General features: G+C 41.9%; 1 protein-coding gene across 1 annotated transcript in view; it reads left to right on the top strand.

Moving 5' to 3' along the window:
• gpr4 (G protein-coupled receptor 4) overlaps nucleotides 1-15,660 on the top strand; it is a 208,793-nt gene that overhangs the window by 147,090 nt on the left and 46,043 nt on the right. The window lies entirely within an intron of this gene.

Below are 15,660 nucleotides of genomic sequence, written 5' to 3'. Positions count from 1 at the left end.
ATTATTGTATCAGATCAGACGGTTTGGGAAATACCACTCATGTCTGTTACTTTGCGCTAAATATGAAGCTAAATTGGTTATCTTAGTTTAGCATAAAGACTGGAAACAAGGGGGGAAACTGCTAGCCTGTCTCTGTCCAACACAATCCATCTAACAGGACCTCTAGAGCTCAACTGTCACAGCTGCAGGTAACAGGGATGGGACCCAAATGAAGACAATGCACACTGACTGGTAGAGTACAATGAGTTATTACAGCAAAGACAACATATATAGGCTTACATTGTGAGGCAGCCAAGGGTCAACACCAGGAAGGCAGTCCAAACAAGTCCAAACAGGTCAGATAGAAATGGCTGGAACTCAAAGGCAGGAGGCTCATTGTAACTTTGACCAACTGGTAAGGAGAGTCTTCTTCTTTCTTTCTTCTTTCTTCTTTTGTGTTTAATGGCAGCTTGCATCCGTGACGTTGCATTACCGCCACCTTTTGGAGTTTACTCCTACACTATCCAGCTTTCATATTCTTTTCATCAATCTTGATTTTATGGAGAAAACTGACCAGACACTTTCTGGCTAGTCCACTTTCCCCACAGTTAAGTTTCTCTTACCCCTTAATCTCTCCATCATGTCTCTTCTCTCTGGTGTATATTTCCTGCAGTTCATAAGTATATGTTCCGCTGTTTCTTCTTCAAGTTTCACAAAGTCCAGTCGGATGTTTTCCTATAATCCTTTTGGCAAGTAGTGTGTGGAAAAGGGCCGGTTAGAAACTGCAGGACTAACGAGGTGAAGTGGAAACAGGTGTGTAGATGGGTGGGGCAGTCAGGTGATGGGGAGAGGAGGGAAAGTCCGAGGGCATCTGGTGGATGGATGGAAAATGGCAATGAGTGGGCCTGAGGAACGGAGAGTGTGACTGGAGAGGAGGGATAGAGAGACGGACTGTGACACCGACACGTTATATATTGTTTCTTTTATTTGTACAAAACCTAAAGCATGTGAATGACAAACAAAGCAAAACAAAGCACATAATACTGATAATAACAGCAACAGGTGACAGGTTGTATAGAACATTTGCTACATCTTTGACTCAATGATTATTGATAGTGAAGTAAACAGTAATTATGCTATTAAACTTGCTTAAATGTGCATTTAATTGGCCGACAGTTTGTTGCATTGAGTTGTTCCCGGTTCGACATTTGCCAGACGACCCTGCGTTATTTTACCACAGCCCTCTGCGTCAGGACCCCCATTGTGACCACGCAGTAGTCTCGTTAAAACCCAGTGATTAACTTCAACAACTGAAGCCAACACAATGCATGTTTTGGTTGTAAACCCTTGTTGTGAACTCAGCAGCGTCTTCACCACGTTGTTCAGTGTCTGGTTACAGCCCACTTCTTTAATCGCAAAGCTTCCTCTGCCTCCTTTTGTCCTGTTTAGGGCCCCTGCCTGTGTAAAAGGCCCGTGCCGAGTCCTGGAACACGGACAGCTGGCTGGGCAGCTCTCGAGAAAAATCATGTCAGTTCAGATGGAGCCACTTGTTGTCAAGGTCAGGGGTCGAGTGAATGTATTTTGCTCCGTGAAAACGAAAGGCTGGAGGAGCGCTGGAGTTTTATGGATGGACAGTTGGAATACAAAGGGACTATTTATGCAACATACTCAGCGTCGGCTTATCCCCCTTTACATAAGTCAGCTTATGGAGCAACAGACCTTCTGAAAACAGGAGAGGTTCAGCCGACAAAATACAACTGGAATACACTGTCGTTATTACAGAGAGAGGGAGAGAAGAGCAAAGTGCACTGCCTTTCCTCTGGCGACAGATTCTGCAGGTAAATAACATTAAATTAATTTTATTCTACCGCCACATTATATTTATAAAATTGTCTCATATTATCCATCTGTTATACAAACAATTATGTAACCCTGTTGAAAGTCTGTTGAAATAAAAGGGAAGGGAAGATAACACTTACTGTATGAAAGGGAGCAACACTATTACTGTTATTCTGACCCATTTCTGCGAGTTACGTAACATATAGAGCACAGTCCCTTTTTGGATTACTGCGAACAGCACAGGGTTTTGTTTTTTTATAAATGTGTAAAGATAGATGGAGGTCAGGGAATGTAGAAAAAAAGTACTGCAAATCTTACACATGTTATCATCTAATTCTTTCTTCTTTATTTTGATATTAAAAAATATATATTTGATGCAAAGATGAGACTTTATCTTAACATATAAATTATACAAATGTTTACTTTTTATTTCAATAACTCTATCATCAGTGAATGCTGGTAAACACTAGGTTTGAAAATTACATAGAATTTATAATAGTGTTTGGGTGGTCTCATATTTACTATGACGTTTATATTAAATGTACTCTGCAGGATTGTACAGTGTAGTCTGTGGTTCCTTTGACGTCAGAAACTGGAGGCAATGCAGGAATACAGAGTTGAATATAAAGAGATAACAGGTGGGATCCTGACCTGCTGAGGTGGAATCCATCCCTGCTAAACAGATCCGGATGTCCCAGAAACGCAGAGAAGTTATGTTCAAAGGGCAAACCGAAGGAGAAGCTGTATTCTTTCAGCCAAGTGTGCAGTTGTCTGATCCGATGGAAGGCAGGTACCAGACCAGAAATGATGCAGTGCCGACCAGAGTCCCGGGTAGTTTCAATCTATGTCATGAAATTGTAACCTTTCTGATATCTGAGCAGCAGTGACATTTGATCCAACATGTAAAATAACATTAGAGGTACAGGAATGTATGTCCAGTACTCGTGCACCAGGACTGCAGATGGTTTGTGAGTTTGTCAGAGAGATGTGACGAACAGAGCCCACCGTGAGAACGGAGGACTTACTGCTGCAAGAGGAAAAAGCAGGTGATTGGTGGATCCAGGTAATTGGGCCGGCACGGTGTGATAGTCTCTCCGCTGTTCCAGAGCAGCTGCCACAACATGATCCTGGAGAACAGATGAAATTCCGCTCAATGCCAATCCAAGATACTGGAATCCAATACCTGGAATCTGTTCCAGTTTGATGGTGTCAGGGGGGGTTGGATGAGAGGGAGTCATCCATCTACAGTCCCCAGTGGGGCCTTCTGTGGGCGGTTGAGGAGAGATCCTGTTTTCCACCTGTGACGAAGTTTCCAGGGCCGAGACGTCAGCGGTGTAGAACAGGCCGGGTTCTTAGGTTTGGCACCCAACTGCAGCCAGGGATCAAAATCATCACAATTATCGGTAGCCGCAGCATCATCAGTTTCTTTTCTTCATTGATTTGGGGGAAGATTACAATTATCCCTCCAGGTCAGCGATCTCCTGAGTAAAGCTGGTGCAACTCGGGCAACCAGTGAATGGAGTCGGTGTGATTCAGTGCGTTTAGGGGTGTGGTATCTCCGAGAGGGATGGAGAACAAAAACTTAAACTCAAACCAAGACTTTGAAAAGGCTATGACTATGTGTCATAAGTCAGAGTTTTTATTCACAGACTTTAAGATTTTGCAAAGACTAAAGCCAACTCTAAAAACTTTACGATAATATTAAACATATTTGATTTTATCAGAAGAAGTAGAAGAAGAAAAAAACTGACCTATGACAGCTCGGATTGAGTTTTATGACCACCTTACACCAACCGATCGAGATCATGGGAGTGCGGCACAACTCACTTTTTTTTGTTCCGATGTTGGAAATTTGCCTGTGACAGTGATAATTCTTGAAAGGTTATTTGGTGTAAAGCCGGCTTGAGCTAAATCCGATGGCAAAATGAACCGCTTATACAAAACTCAATATATGTAAAAACTAGAACTAGCTCTACTATAGTTGAGCAGCTGAGCAACAGCTGAGCAGGTATAAACCACAATAGTCCCGCCAGCTGCAAATTCACGTAATATTTACGTCTGTTTTTAGCAACTTGCACCACATTCGCATAACAGGCGACCTACCCTTTGGTCACGAAAGAATGTGCTCAATGCTCCGCAACGTTCTCCAGCTAGTCGCTAACCTTGTCTCTCTGCTGTGTGGAGCTATGCAGGTAGTGTACAGCCGTTTTATCAGAGCTCGTTGGCTGAAAACAGCTGCCTCCTGCAGCTGGAAATGGGGTTGATGAGAGCAAAGTTTGTGGGCCAGAAAAAACACAAAACAACAAGCTAAAAGAGGCTTCAAAGCTTCAAAGAGTCAGGTGATAATTCTCTGTGGGTTTGTCACTACAACCAAAACCTTTACACATGGTCATCTGATCCACTGTTAACATAAAGATATTGATTGGTGCAGCCTCGATCAAAGTGATCAAGTGCAGTTGGAACTGTAATGGACTGATAAAGGATTACTTTACTTTAAAGTACTTCATCATGAATTTTTAATCCTAACGTGATGGAGGAAGGTGACTAACGCAGTGAGCTCACATCTGGTTTCCACAACAGGAGAGCCATTGACAGACAGGAATTGTGTTGTCAGTGCTTCATCAATACGTTTCTGGAGAAATGTTTATTTTGGGTTCTTCACTTTAACTTGCCCGGGATCACATTCAACACAGCAGCTAAAATGGCTGTGAGCAACGATTTCTCTCAACAGAAGCTAATTGCTGAAGCACGTCCTGGGGAGGGGAAAGTGTTATTAATCCACTTTTTGCCTGCCATAACTGTTTCCAATGAACAATCCCACTCAGCCAAACCCCCAGTCTGGAGAACTCTGGGCAGAAGGGCTCGTCTGCCTCAACCCGCAGGCAGATGGCGGCCCAGCAGGACTTCAGGGCGAGCGACAGCCCTCCTCCGACGGCCAATTCATCTTTGGTCCAGCAGCCTGAACTCTGACCCGAGTCTGAATGAGCTTTCGCACACACAAGGCACTCTGGGAAGGCGGCCCTGCGAGTCATCGGGAGATGAGAGGATAGTCCGGAAATGGAAACATGGTATATATAGTCCAGTGAGGTGTTAGGAAAGGAAACTGTCTGGAAGACCTGACAATGAGAATAATCCTGGTCTGGATGTGGAAACACCTCTTCATCTCTACATGTAAAGATGCAGAAAGAGGGTGCACGTTTAGTTATGTTCAGTATAACAAATACAATGGCCACAGAGCTTTGTTCTGATGAAAACAGCCATAAAAGATGATTAAAACTTGAGCTCATGAGCTAAAAACACACTTTAATGAACTGATACAGATTCATTTAATAAAAGTTCTGCAGTTATTTCATGCTGACTTGATTGCACAAAATAGTTATTACCCCATGATGTTACATGACTTTTAAAAGTGAAGAATGTAACCTTGATATTGTCAGGTTGATTCAGGACATAGGGTCTGCTGATTTGACGACTTTATAGGGAGGACAAACTCAATGACAAAGTTATAGAATTTATGTTACTATAAAAAATCCACAGTGATGACGTCTGTGCAAAAGTGTTGAAACTTTCTCCATTCTGCCAATTGTGTGATTTTTGTGGACAGAATCTCTCAGCTCAGACAGGCGATGGAAAGTGGAAAGTGGAAAGTGGAAAGTGGAAAGTGTCCGGTTTGGTGGCCTCAGGATCACATCTCTGCTTTTTGACGATGACGCAGTTCTGCTTAACTTGGGATGGTTTGTAGCTGAGTGAGAACCTGAGGGGATGAAAGTCAGCATCTCCAAGTCTGAGGCCATGCTACTCAAGTGGAAAATGATGGAAAGGTCACTCTGAGCTGGGAGTGAGTGGCTGTTATAAGTGAAGGAGTTCACGTATCTTTGAGGTCTTGAACCTCTCAGTCTGCGATCTAATCCTCACCTGTGATCATGAGCTCTGGGTTGTGATGGAAAGAATGAGATGATGGATACAAGTGGCTGAAAAGGGCTACCTTTTAGAAACAGGATGAGGAGCTCAGACTAGAACGGTTGCTTGAATTGATGTGGAGGTGTTGAAGGTGCAAAAAACAAAAGCAAGTAATGAAGGATAGATGTGAGCTGTAGGAAGGAAGAAAGTGAGCACATGGACCAGCTTTGAAAGCCTGGAAGGCCCAGGTGAACTGGATTCTTTGTATTGCATATCAATAAAAATGTTAATGAATGAATGAATTATATCATTATATATATATATATTTTATATTTTAGCTTGATTGCTACACTTCCAATTCATCATTTCCATTCATTTCTAATGTAACCCGTGTAGACTTTTCTTTTAGTCAGAGCACAGCAGGTATAAGCTGAACAAGCAGAGATGTTTCATTTTGTCTACAGGCAGCAAACAAGGAGAATAAAGACGTGAATATTTACTAGAGTTTAAATGTATTTTCTTTCAAAGAAATCTGTCTTTTCCCAATATTTACAACCAAATTACATAGTTATATCCAGGAAACTGTCAAAGGAATTAATGGGAAATGATTTGGAGTGAAGAGAAACACAGCATTACCAAAAAGGCTTACACCTCACCATGACATCGTGTCATTGTGTGTGTAAAACCGCTGCTCACATTGAATAGGAGCACTTTATCATAACTTACTGTAATGAATTAAGCTCAGAATTATTGACCAAGGGATTTCACATATTAACCACACTCAAATTTAAATGCGGAGCAGCTTATAACTATAAAACATCAGCAGTTCAGACATGGCGTGTTGTAAGTGTTTGAAATTAAAATGTGTCAAATCACAGGGGAAAGTGGGCTTTTCTGGTACCAGGTGCTCATTCTGAAGAAGATTTAAGGATTAAAAGTACTTTGTCTACTTAAAAAAAAGGAAAGATTTATATAACCTAATAAAAAATAGAGAAATCTATTTCATCTTTTATTTTATTTAATCTCTTGTTTTTCCATAAATCTGTGGTAACAGAGACTCAGTCCATGTCTTCATTCAGTACGAAGGTCAAGTGAAGGACGTCTTCCTTTGTTGCCGCCTCAAATAGAAACTGAACTTGCTCAAACACACACACACACACACACACAGGCATGCATCCTTGAGTATGTGCACACAGAGTATGCAGCAACAAACTCAGATACTCACCTGCACACACACACATACAGAAATACATATGCATTCAAAATACACACACATAAATGCTGAATATACGTATGCACACACCAACATACTGCGCACAACATTGTCGATGGTCTTCCAGGCTTTAATAAACCAGGACTCTGAAAAAAGCTTTCGGGATATCGAGCGGTCCAAACAATGGGGGGAAATGGCATTGGGGTTTCCATGGCAACTGCTGCAAGCTGCTAAGAGGGCTGCTTTGAAAACATATGTCAGACTTGACTGGTCTGTTCACAGTGAGCCTAGCAACAGATTCTGTGTGCAGCCTATCACACTGTCTCGCACAGCGTTCACTGTTCTAACGTTTGACTTGCTGTCTGTCAGCGGTCTGAAGCGATTCAGGCAAAGAAAACCTAAAAAAAAGAAGGAGAAGAAGACGAAAACTTTGGGTGTCATGACCGTGAAAGGCAGAGATGTTTGCTGAAAATATCATGTTTTCCTTTTTTATCAACTCCTTCATTTAAAGATTTTACTGCAGCAAAAAGACAGACAGAAAGAGCGTTGGAGCTGCAAATCCTAAAATCCATAACGGCTAATCTCGGCCTCAGAAAAGCAACCGTTCAACATTCGCTGAGCACCGAAATATCATCTCCGACTTCCTTATATTGAGTAACAAACGTCTCACTTCCTGCAAGGCTTAAAGAATCCATCTCTCACCTGTCTGCTCCCCCCTCTTTCTTTCATAACTACAGAGGATTTAACAGGTGTGAGTCAGAGAGCTTTCACCTGGATTCAGCTGCACAAGCACTGATCCCCAATGCAATATATAGAGCAGAAACGATTAGCGGATTAATTGGTCAGTAGAGCAACGGACAATTAACAATTCAACAAGTCAGTTCTCAAGTTAAGCTGCCAGACAATCACCTGTTCCAGCTTCCCCAATGTGATGATTTTCTGTTTTATATATATATATATTTATACTTTTGGGTTTATATCGAAAAATAACAGCATTGTTTTTTCACTTAAAATAAAATCAATGTTTTTAATTTCCTTACACACAACCTCTTGTGTCCTACCCAGTTGTATGGTTGAGCATCTGAATTTGACACTGGACACCCAGCACATTCTCGTCCCAACTCGTCACATACTGACGCTTTTTCAGACCCCTTGGCGTCACTTTTCGGTCGCAGTAAACATGTGATTAATGTTGTGAATTAAACAAAAACACTTGCTTAGGTTTAGGAAAAAAACAACATGGTTGGGCTCAAAACTACTACATTTTTACAGTGAAAATGTGAGTTCACGATGTGAACACGGGACACGAACAAACAGCTGATTATAACGTGAAAGTGAAACTTAACGTACGGGACACGAGCAGCGGACTCCTGGATGAAAGCCCTGTGTTTGTTGGACCCATCACTTCCCCTCCCACCTGCCCAGTGTGTGTCTTTTTGCTCTTTAAACTATGTCACCACATTTCCAGCACACTTTCCTTGAGCGTTTATGGCTGCCGCAGATGGGTTTACATTGTAGTTAACGGAACTTGGGGACATCAGAAACAAGCTGTAAACATCACACTGACATAATAGTTGATATGGCGAATGTGTTGGCAAACAATTGCCAATTTTCGCATTCAGCAGATCACTGAACAACATTATAATTAATTTGGAGTTGTGTTTCATCCCCCCGATGAATGCAACCCCAATAACTCTGTTTTGGTCTCCACCAGCTCTTGAGGGAAACATCTGGCACTTTAGCAGTTTAATGCACCACTACATTCACCAGCTAATGGCTAATTGCCTGCCATTTGATGCGGGTCAGGCATCATACAGCCGGTTTAAAGAGCTGAAAACACCTGCCTGCTGTGAACAGACACTCTCAGAATGAACCAAAACAGCTCATTAGTGGGCCAGCAAGCCAAAACAATGCGCTGAAAGATGCTAAAATGACAGAACAAGACCTTAATGATATTCAGGTGACGGATCAGAAAATGCTCCAATTAATTTTTGTATCAAGCATTTTTATTTTGGAAGCATTGCCGAACAATGTGGTCCTGATAATATGGGACAAATTGCCAGTTTTGTTATTTTATATACAAAATGAATTGATTGATCAGGAAAATAATAAATACTGCATTCTTAGTTTTTAATAATATAAAAGTTAGTTCAGATCAGCCTGTAAAATTCACAAATCCTGCTCTGTTTGCCACCTGTATAACAGCCTCTTTTTCTTCCTTCATGTCCCATGTGGTTGAATTTGTGTTTGTCGTTGCAGAGGTGGTGGGTGGGTTGTTCCAGCAGCAGCTCAGTGCCATATCACTGCCACACAATGTGAAGAGCAAGGTGGGAGGCAGGGTAAGAAGAAAGACAGAGAGAGACATATGAAAATAGATTGGAGGGGGAGGGAGAGAGGGGAGATATGGGAGGAGGGAGGAGAAAAAATTGGGAAACCGGGAGGGAGGTTGATTAGGGGGGAGGAAGAGAAGAGAGAGATGCGTCATACCAAAACATTAGTATGCAATCAAGTTGCTGGTGCGGTAAGGATTGTCGTTGTCTGTCGACAGCTGCCGCAGCCTTTCAAATCTGCACTGCAATGTCACACACACACACACGCACACACACACACACACACACTCACCCAGTGACACTACACAAACATCTACTCCCTCCATTGTCTGAGAGAAAATGAAGGAAAAGAAAAGAATTGCCATTGTCATGTCAGTTTGTGCAGCAGAGATTCATATATCCAGTTATTGATCCATGTCACACTTTCAGTTTCAGCAGAGGGGCTTATTAGAGAGGCTGGAGCTGGAAATGAGCCAGGGCTGCACGCACACACACACACACACACACACACACACACACACACACACACAGACGTACAGTTAAGAGCAGTGGATACTGTAAGGTCTCCATGTTCTCTTACAATAGAACGATTTCATTGGAAAAGGGAGGGAGAGATAGAAACAGATGGTCATGTAAAGGAATGAAGAATAGATAGATGGATAGATAGATAGATAGATAGATAGATAGATAGATAGATAGATAGATAGATAGATAGATAGATAGATAGATAGATAGATAGATAGATGTTGATTTATTCATTTCCTTTTCAAAATAAAAGCACATCTGTGTAAAACTCTTTAATGTGGCTCAGTAGAAGGAGAGTACGAGGGATGGGAGGGAGTTTATTTATTCCGTTCTCCCATTAGCGCCGGCAAAAAACAGAAGCTGTTGAGGTGTTTGTTGTTTAAGAGAAGTAAAGTAAAAATGTAAAAATGTGCAGAGGAGGAAACTGAGGCGCTACGACGGAGTTTCAGTTTCTCTGCAGCACATTTTAGGCTCGAGCCCTTTGTGATGTTTGTTCTTTCAACAGCATGCCTGAACAGTGTGTGTGTGTGTGTGTGTGTGTGTGTGTGTTTGGATGGGGGATGGGAGGGGAGGGGGACTCTAAGACATTGATGAGCTGCACCCCTCCTCTCTTTCTCTCTCTCTCTCTCTCTTTCTCTCCATCGCCATGGTCCTTGGCAGGTCCACGTTGCCATGGCAACGCTCACATTGCCGCAGGCTGGCTGGAGCGAGGCGCGCTGGTTGAAAAAGAAAGCAAGAGATGGAAGAGAGTGAGAGAGCGAGAGAGAGAGAGAGAGAGAGAGAGAGAGATCACTGCAGAGGGAGGGGAGGGCAGGCGAGAATTGGTTCTCCAATTCATTACCACTACAACACCCAACCGACCGACCCCCCACCCCCCAACAAACCCTCCCCCACACCAGCACACCCTCCACCCCATCTCCCTCCCCCCCCAAATCTGATCATTGGCATTGGCTCGGCTGGGCCAAGGAAAGGCCTCTGCTCTGCTCAGTAGTCTGAACACGTTGGATCCAAACTTCAGACTGCATTTATTATTCATCCTCCTCCTCGGCAGACAGCACCGCAGCCTAACTCCAATGCAGCTACACACACACACACACACACACACACACAGAACCTGCACTGAGACCAGACAGCGAGAAGCTAATACACACACAGTATTACACAGAGCGCTATATTGCATCATTCTATTACCTTTGGATAGTCTAATGCATTACAGAGGAGACGCAGGCAGGTGTAAGATTACTGTCTGATGGAGGTTACGGTGACTAACAGGAACTGAAGACGCCTCACTGCCTTAACTCATATTTGACCTCTGTGACCTTCCAGTTGAGCCTCTGTATACTGGATAACTGACGAGTACAGAGGGGATGAAGTTTTTGGTAAAATATTGTTCGTCTCGAAAGTCCCACAGAGTTTTTTGTCTTCAAAGCAGAAGCAATCTTTTTCTTAATCTATGAATTTTGGCTGATTTTCCCTGAAATTATTTTTTTCCGATTTCCACCCAATTGTTATATTCCCTCGCATTCAAAAGTTGTTGTGTTCCCTGCTGAAAAAAGACACTTCATTTTAAAGCAAAGGAGTTCCTTTGGTTGATGAGAGCTCTGAATATTTATAACGCAATACCAAGGAAAGAGAAAAAGAGGAAAAACACAAAAAGGCTGCTGATTCTGTGCAGTTCCTCACAGTAATGAAAACAATAAAACTACAGTAAATTATGTTTTATAATCAGATTTCCCCCATAACATAGCACTGTTGATGTTCCTCTTCAAATTAGGGACTGATTCCCCCTTTTTTTAATGAAAGCAGAAAAATACTGCTCCATCTCAGCCCAGCTGCAGCACCACTCTCCAGCTCCTTCAGTCAAATTTCACTCTGCGCTCCTCAAACATGAACCTGCCTCGCTGCCTGAGCCGAGCTTTGACCTCTTGACTCCTCAGCTGCTACACTGAGCAGTGACAGTGGTGCATTCAAGGAGACTGACACACTCAGACGGGGTTGCTAAGATACAGTATGGCTGATCGGGTCTGGAGCTGAATCCCACCATGAACCCTCCTACCTGCTACTATTCTATTTCTCTTACTGACTCAATTAACAAATCAAGAGATACATTAAAAACCTTTCTATTAAAAAAGGTAAAAGCTGTTGCTGCTTGAGGCTGCTCATTTTAGATATATGCGTATTTTCACAGCTGTACAGTGATCAGAGCAATGGATCAGTGATGAGCCTCCCCTGAGCAAAGCAGCACCACTGCACCTGTAGTACTACATTACTGTGTCCTCCTGTGGTTCTCCACAAAGGATGCATCCAGAATAAAGATGCCATTACTGCAACAGGGGCAGACTGGAGCATTTCATAATTCACTTTATGATTCACAAAGGCATATATTGTAATTTAAAGGGTTAGAAACATTACAATGTTTGCTATAAGTGTCAATCCTAAAGGAGCAAAATAGACGGTTCTGTCTTAAAAATTAAAAGCAGGTGAACAACATCAGATGTATGCTTTGCCATATTGAAGGATATCCCACATGTTTTCATCTGATTTGAGGGGCTGAGAAGTGAAGTCAATGCTGAAGTGCCTTAAATGTGCATTCTTTCTAACAGCCAGCAGGGAGCGACTCCTCTGGTTGCTAAAAGAAGTCTGATTGTATAGAAGTCTATGAGAAAATGAGCCTACTTCTCATTTGATTTATTACCTCAGTAAACATTGTAAACATGAGTTTATGGTCTCAATCTCTAGTTTCAAGTCTTCTTCAATACAGCATGATGTTCATTTAGTAAATTCTGGTCCCATTTAGAGTCAAATAGACCATAAAGCAGGGGGTGCTTTAGGGCAGGGCTATATATGGCATATAGCATGTGCATGTTGTTTTGAGTATAAAACAACTCAACAGATGGGTGATAAAAGTATCTGTTGGCGTCCATGGTGACGTCTGCTCTTCCTCTTTACGTTGGAAAGTTTACCTGTCTGTCTGTTTACACGCTTCACATAAAGCCAGAGCATCCTCCACAGCCACAGGTGTGACTCCATGTGAAGTGACACTGCAGTGAGGTGACTCACCTTACATAATCAGGCTGATATGATTAGATGTTTCCCTCCCCCCCCCCTCTACTGCTGATCTCAGGGTCTAATTCGTTGGATTTTTCAGACTGGTGAGGCAGAAACAGAGGGACTGAAACTGCGATCACGACCCTTTAAACTTCATTTATGAGAGGAAATGGGAGTGAGCAGACTTGTGTTTTACATCAACATGATTTCTCCTATTTCATACAAACAGGTGAACGTATTCACACCTGCAGGCTGCGCAGGATGGCTGCATTCTTCTGGAGGAATCTGGGTTAAGTGCCTTGCTCCAGGGCACGTCAGCAGACATTGTTAAAGGAGCAGAGACCATTACTCATTCACTTCCTCTCCCCACTCATAATTTTCTCTGCAGGTGTGTGAATTTGAACGTACTGGTCACCAACTTGCTTCTCTAAAAAGGAACCTAAGTATTATTTTGTTCCTTCTGAAACTAATGTAGTGAAGAGGTGTAAATGACGACCCAGTCAGAGCCTGTGTGTCTGTGTGCAGCAAAGAGAGACAAACACGCCAATAAGAGCAGTAAAGGCTGTGAGAGCGGATATACTGAGGGAGATTTCAATTCTGACTCCAATCTCCTGCGTATTTCAGATTAAATTTGGCTGATAGTGAATTTTAGATGTGACGGAAATGAGATGAAAATCTGACACATCATCTTGACCACACTGCTGCACACACACACACACACACACACACAATCAGACTACTGATGCAACCTCAATGAAAGATTCACAAAATGGCAGAAACTGCATAACAAGATGCAGAAGTGTTAATCTGCTACAGACCTGGCCAACCCACACAGAGTTCTACAGGAGCAGTAAGTGAGGGTTTTACTGCCCTACATACTGTATAATGACCATCATATAGTCCACAGGGGGTTGATGGGGTTGTTCAGTGATTACTTCAAGGTCTTATTGATAACATTTTTATGTAGACAAATATAAAAAAAAAAGATCCATCCACAGAGTCTTTAGAAATGTGCTTAATAAAAGAATAAAGAAAAAAATATTATGATTGTGAATTAATCATTTAAACAAAATTGGCGGGTCCAAAATGTATGTTTTGTTTATCTCTGTGGAAGATATCTGACGTTTGGTTCCCACTTCTAACAAGGCTTGTGAGCCAATAGTAAAACAACGTGGTATTGCTGGGTCGTCAGTTAGTGTGGAAAAAAAGGATAAATGGCTGAGATTGACGGTAAGGGCCTGGCAATAACTTGTAGTAAAGTAAATACAATGGAACGGGGGAGAGAGAATGAGACATCTAGTGGCTGAATGATATTAAAGTTATTAATAGCACCTTTAAACAGGTTTTGAGATTTCCAGTTTTCAAAAAGAATCACTTTCTGGCCTATCTACTGTACTTCATTTCAGAACGTAGACGAAGGGTTATTTGGGAAGTTGATTTCCACAAAATATTTCTGCTATTAAAGCCTTGAGGCTCTCATTGTCGAGACTAAAACCAAATGACAACATGAGCCTTTTACTAGACAGTTTAGCTGAATCTCTGCTCTGATTGGCTAATCTACTCATTTCTATTGTGAAACAGTGCGTCTATAATTTAGCTAAAACGCAGAGACAGAGGTGTGTTGAAGTTTTGTTGAGGTGTGCCAAAACTTTCACTTATCCAGAGGCATTATGACTCTTATTCATTACACATACAGAGGCCAGTAAAAAGGGAGAGACATATGGAGGAAAATAACAGAAGAACTGGAGTCAGCATCTTGCATCCATAAACGTATAGTGTAACAGGTAAACATATAGGCCTATATATTGTTATTAACAGGGAAGGGTCTGGGTAAAATTACATTTTATATGGAAAAAATGACTGATGATTATTGTCCATTTGTTTAATTTAAGCTGCATGCTGCTATTACACATCTGTTCTAGGTTTAGGCTATATTGGTTGTTGGCTGAGCTTAAGTAACTCAACTGTGTGCAGACGATGTTTTTGATTATGGATCCGGTTGGGACTGATTTAGAGATAGGCTAGAGTAGTTGTGTGTAAATCTGGAACAGATCTTTGCGGGGGCAAGGTGGGTACAGGTTTGCAAGACAGGACCATTCAGAATTTCAAAACTCCGAATAAACCTCACTGCACTGAGATCAGTGGAAAGTGTTGGTAATTGTTAGGATTAAGGTCCAATTAAGGAGGTAATAGATTTTGTCACACTGGTGTCTCACGCATTGCATCTCAGCTCCAGCCTTTTGCTTAAATTAGGAATATCTGAATCCAATCTCATACAGATTATTGGACATAACACGCAGAATTGGATAATTCAAAAGTGTAAACCAACGATAAATCACACGGAGAGAAGAATTCTACTCAATAGTTCAACAAATGTGATACTTGTTTTTATGTGTTCTTACTGGTTTAACATGACGTGACCAGCACAGACATCATTTTCGAAGTAGGAAATGTTATGTTAAAAAAGAAAAATACATATTTTTGTGTTTAAAGGAAGGGAGTAAAAATCATTTTTTCATTTCACTGACTTTAATATCAGGCAGCTGCACACACACACACACTCTTTCAGTTACCCATGCACTGCAGCCTACAGACTGTGGCTCTGAAGCACAGACGGTCACACACACATTCAACATACCTGTGAGGATACACAGAAATCTGGCATTAGATGTGACTCACGGGGAGACGCTTGATCCAACATCTGACATCTGTGGCTCTCTGCTTTAATGGCTGACTGCTAAACCCAAAAAACTAGACGTCAGGATGGTGAGTCCAATTCAGTGAGTAGAAAACTACTTTAAAAATTATCTGTGGTATGTTATGGTT

Source organism: Sebastes fasciatus, chromosome 7, assembly GCF_043250625.1.
Source record: "Sebastes fasciatus isolate fSebFas1 chromosome 7, fSebFas1.pri, whole genome shotgun sequence".
NCBI lineage: Eukaryota > Metazoa > Chordata > Actinopteri > Perciformes > Sebastidae > Sebastes > Sebastes fasciatus.
The sequence above is the reverse complement of the archived record's forward strand: the minus strand, read 5'-3'. Positions and strand labels throughout refer to the sequence as shown.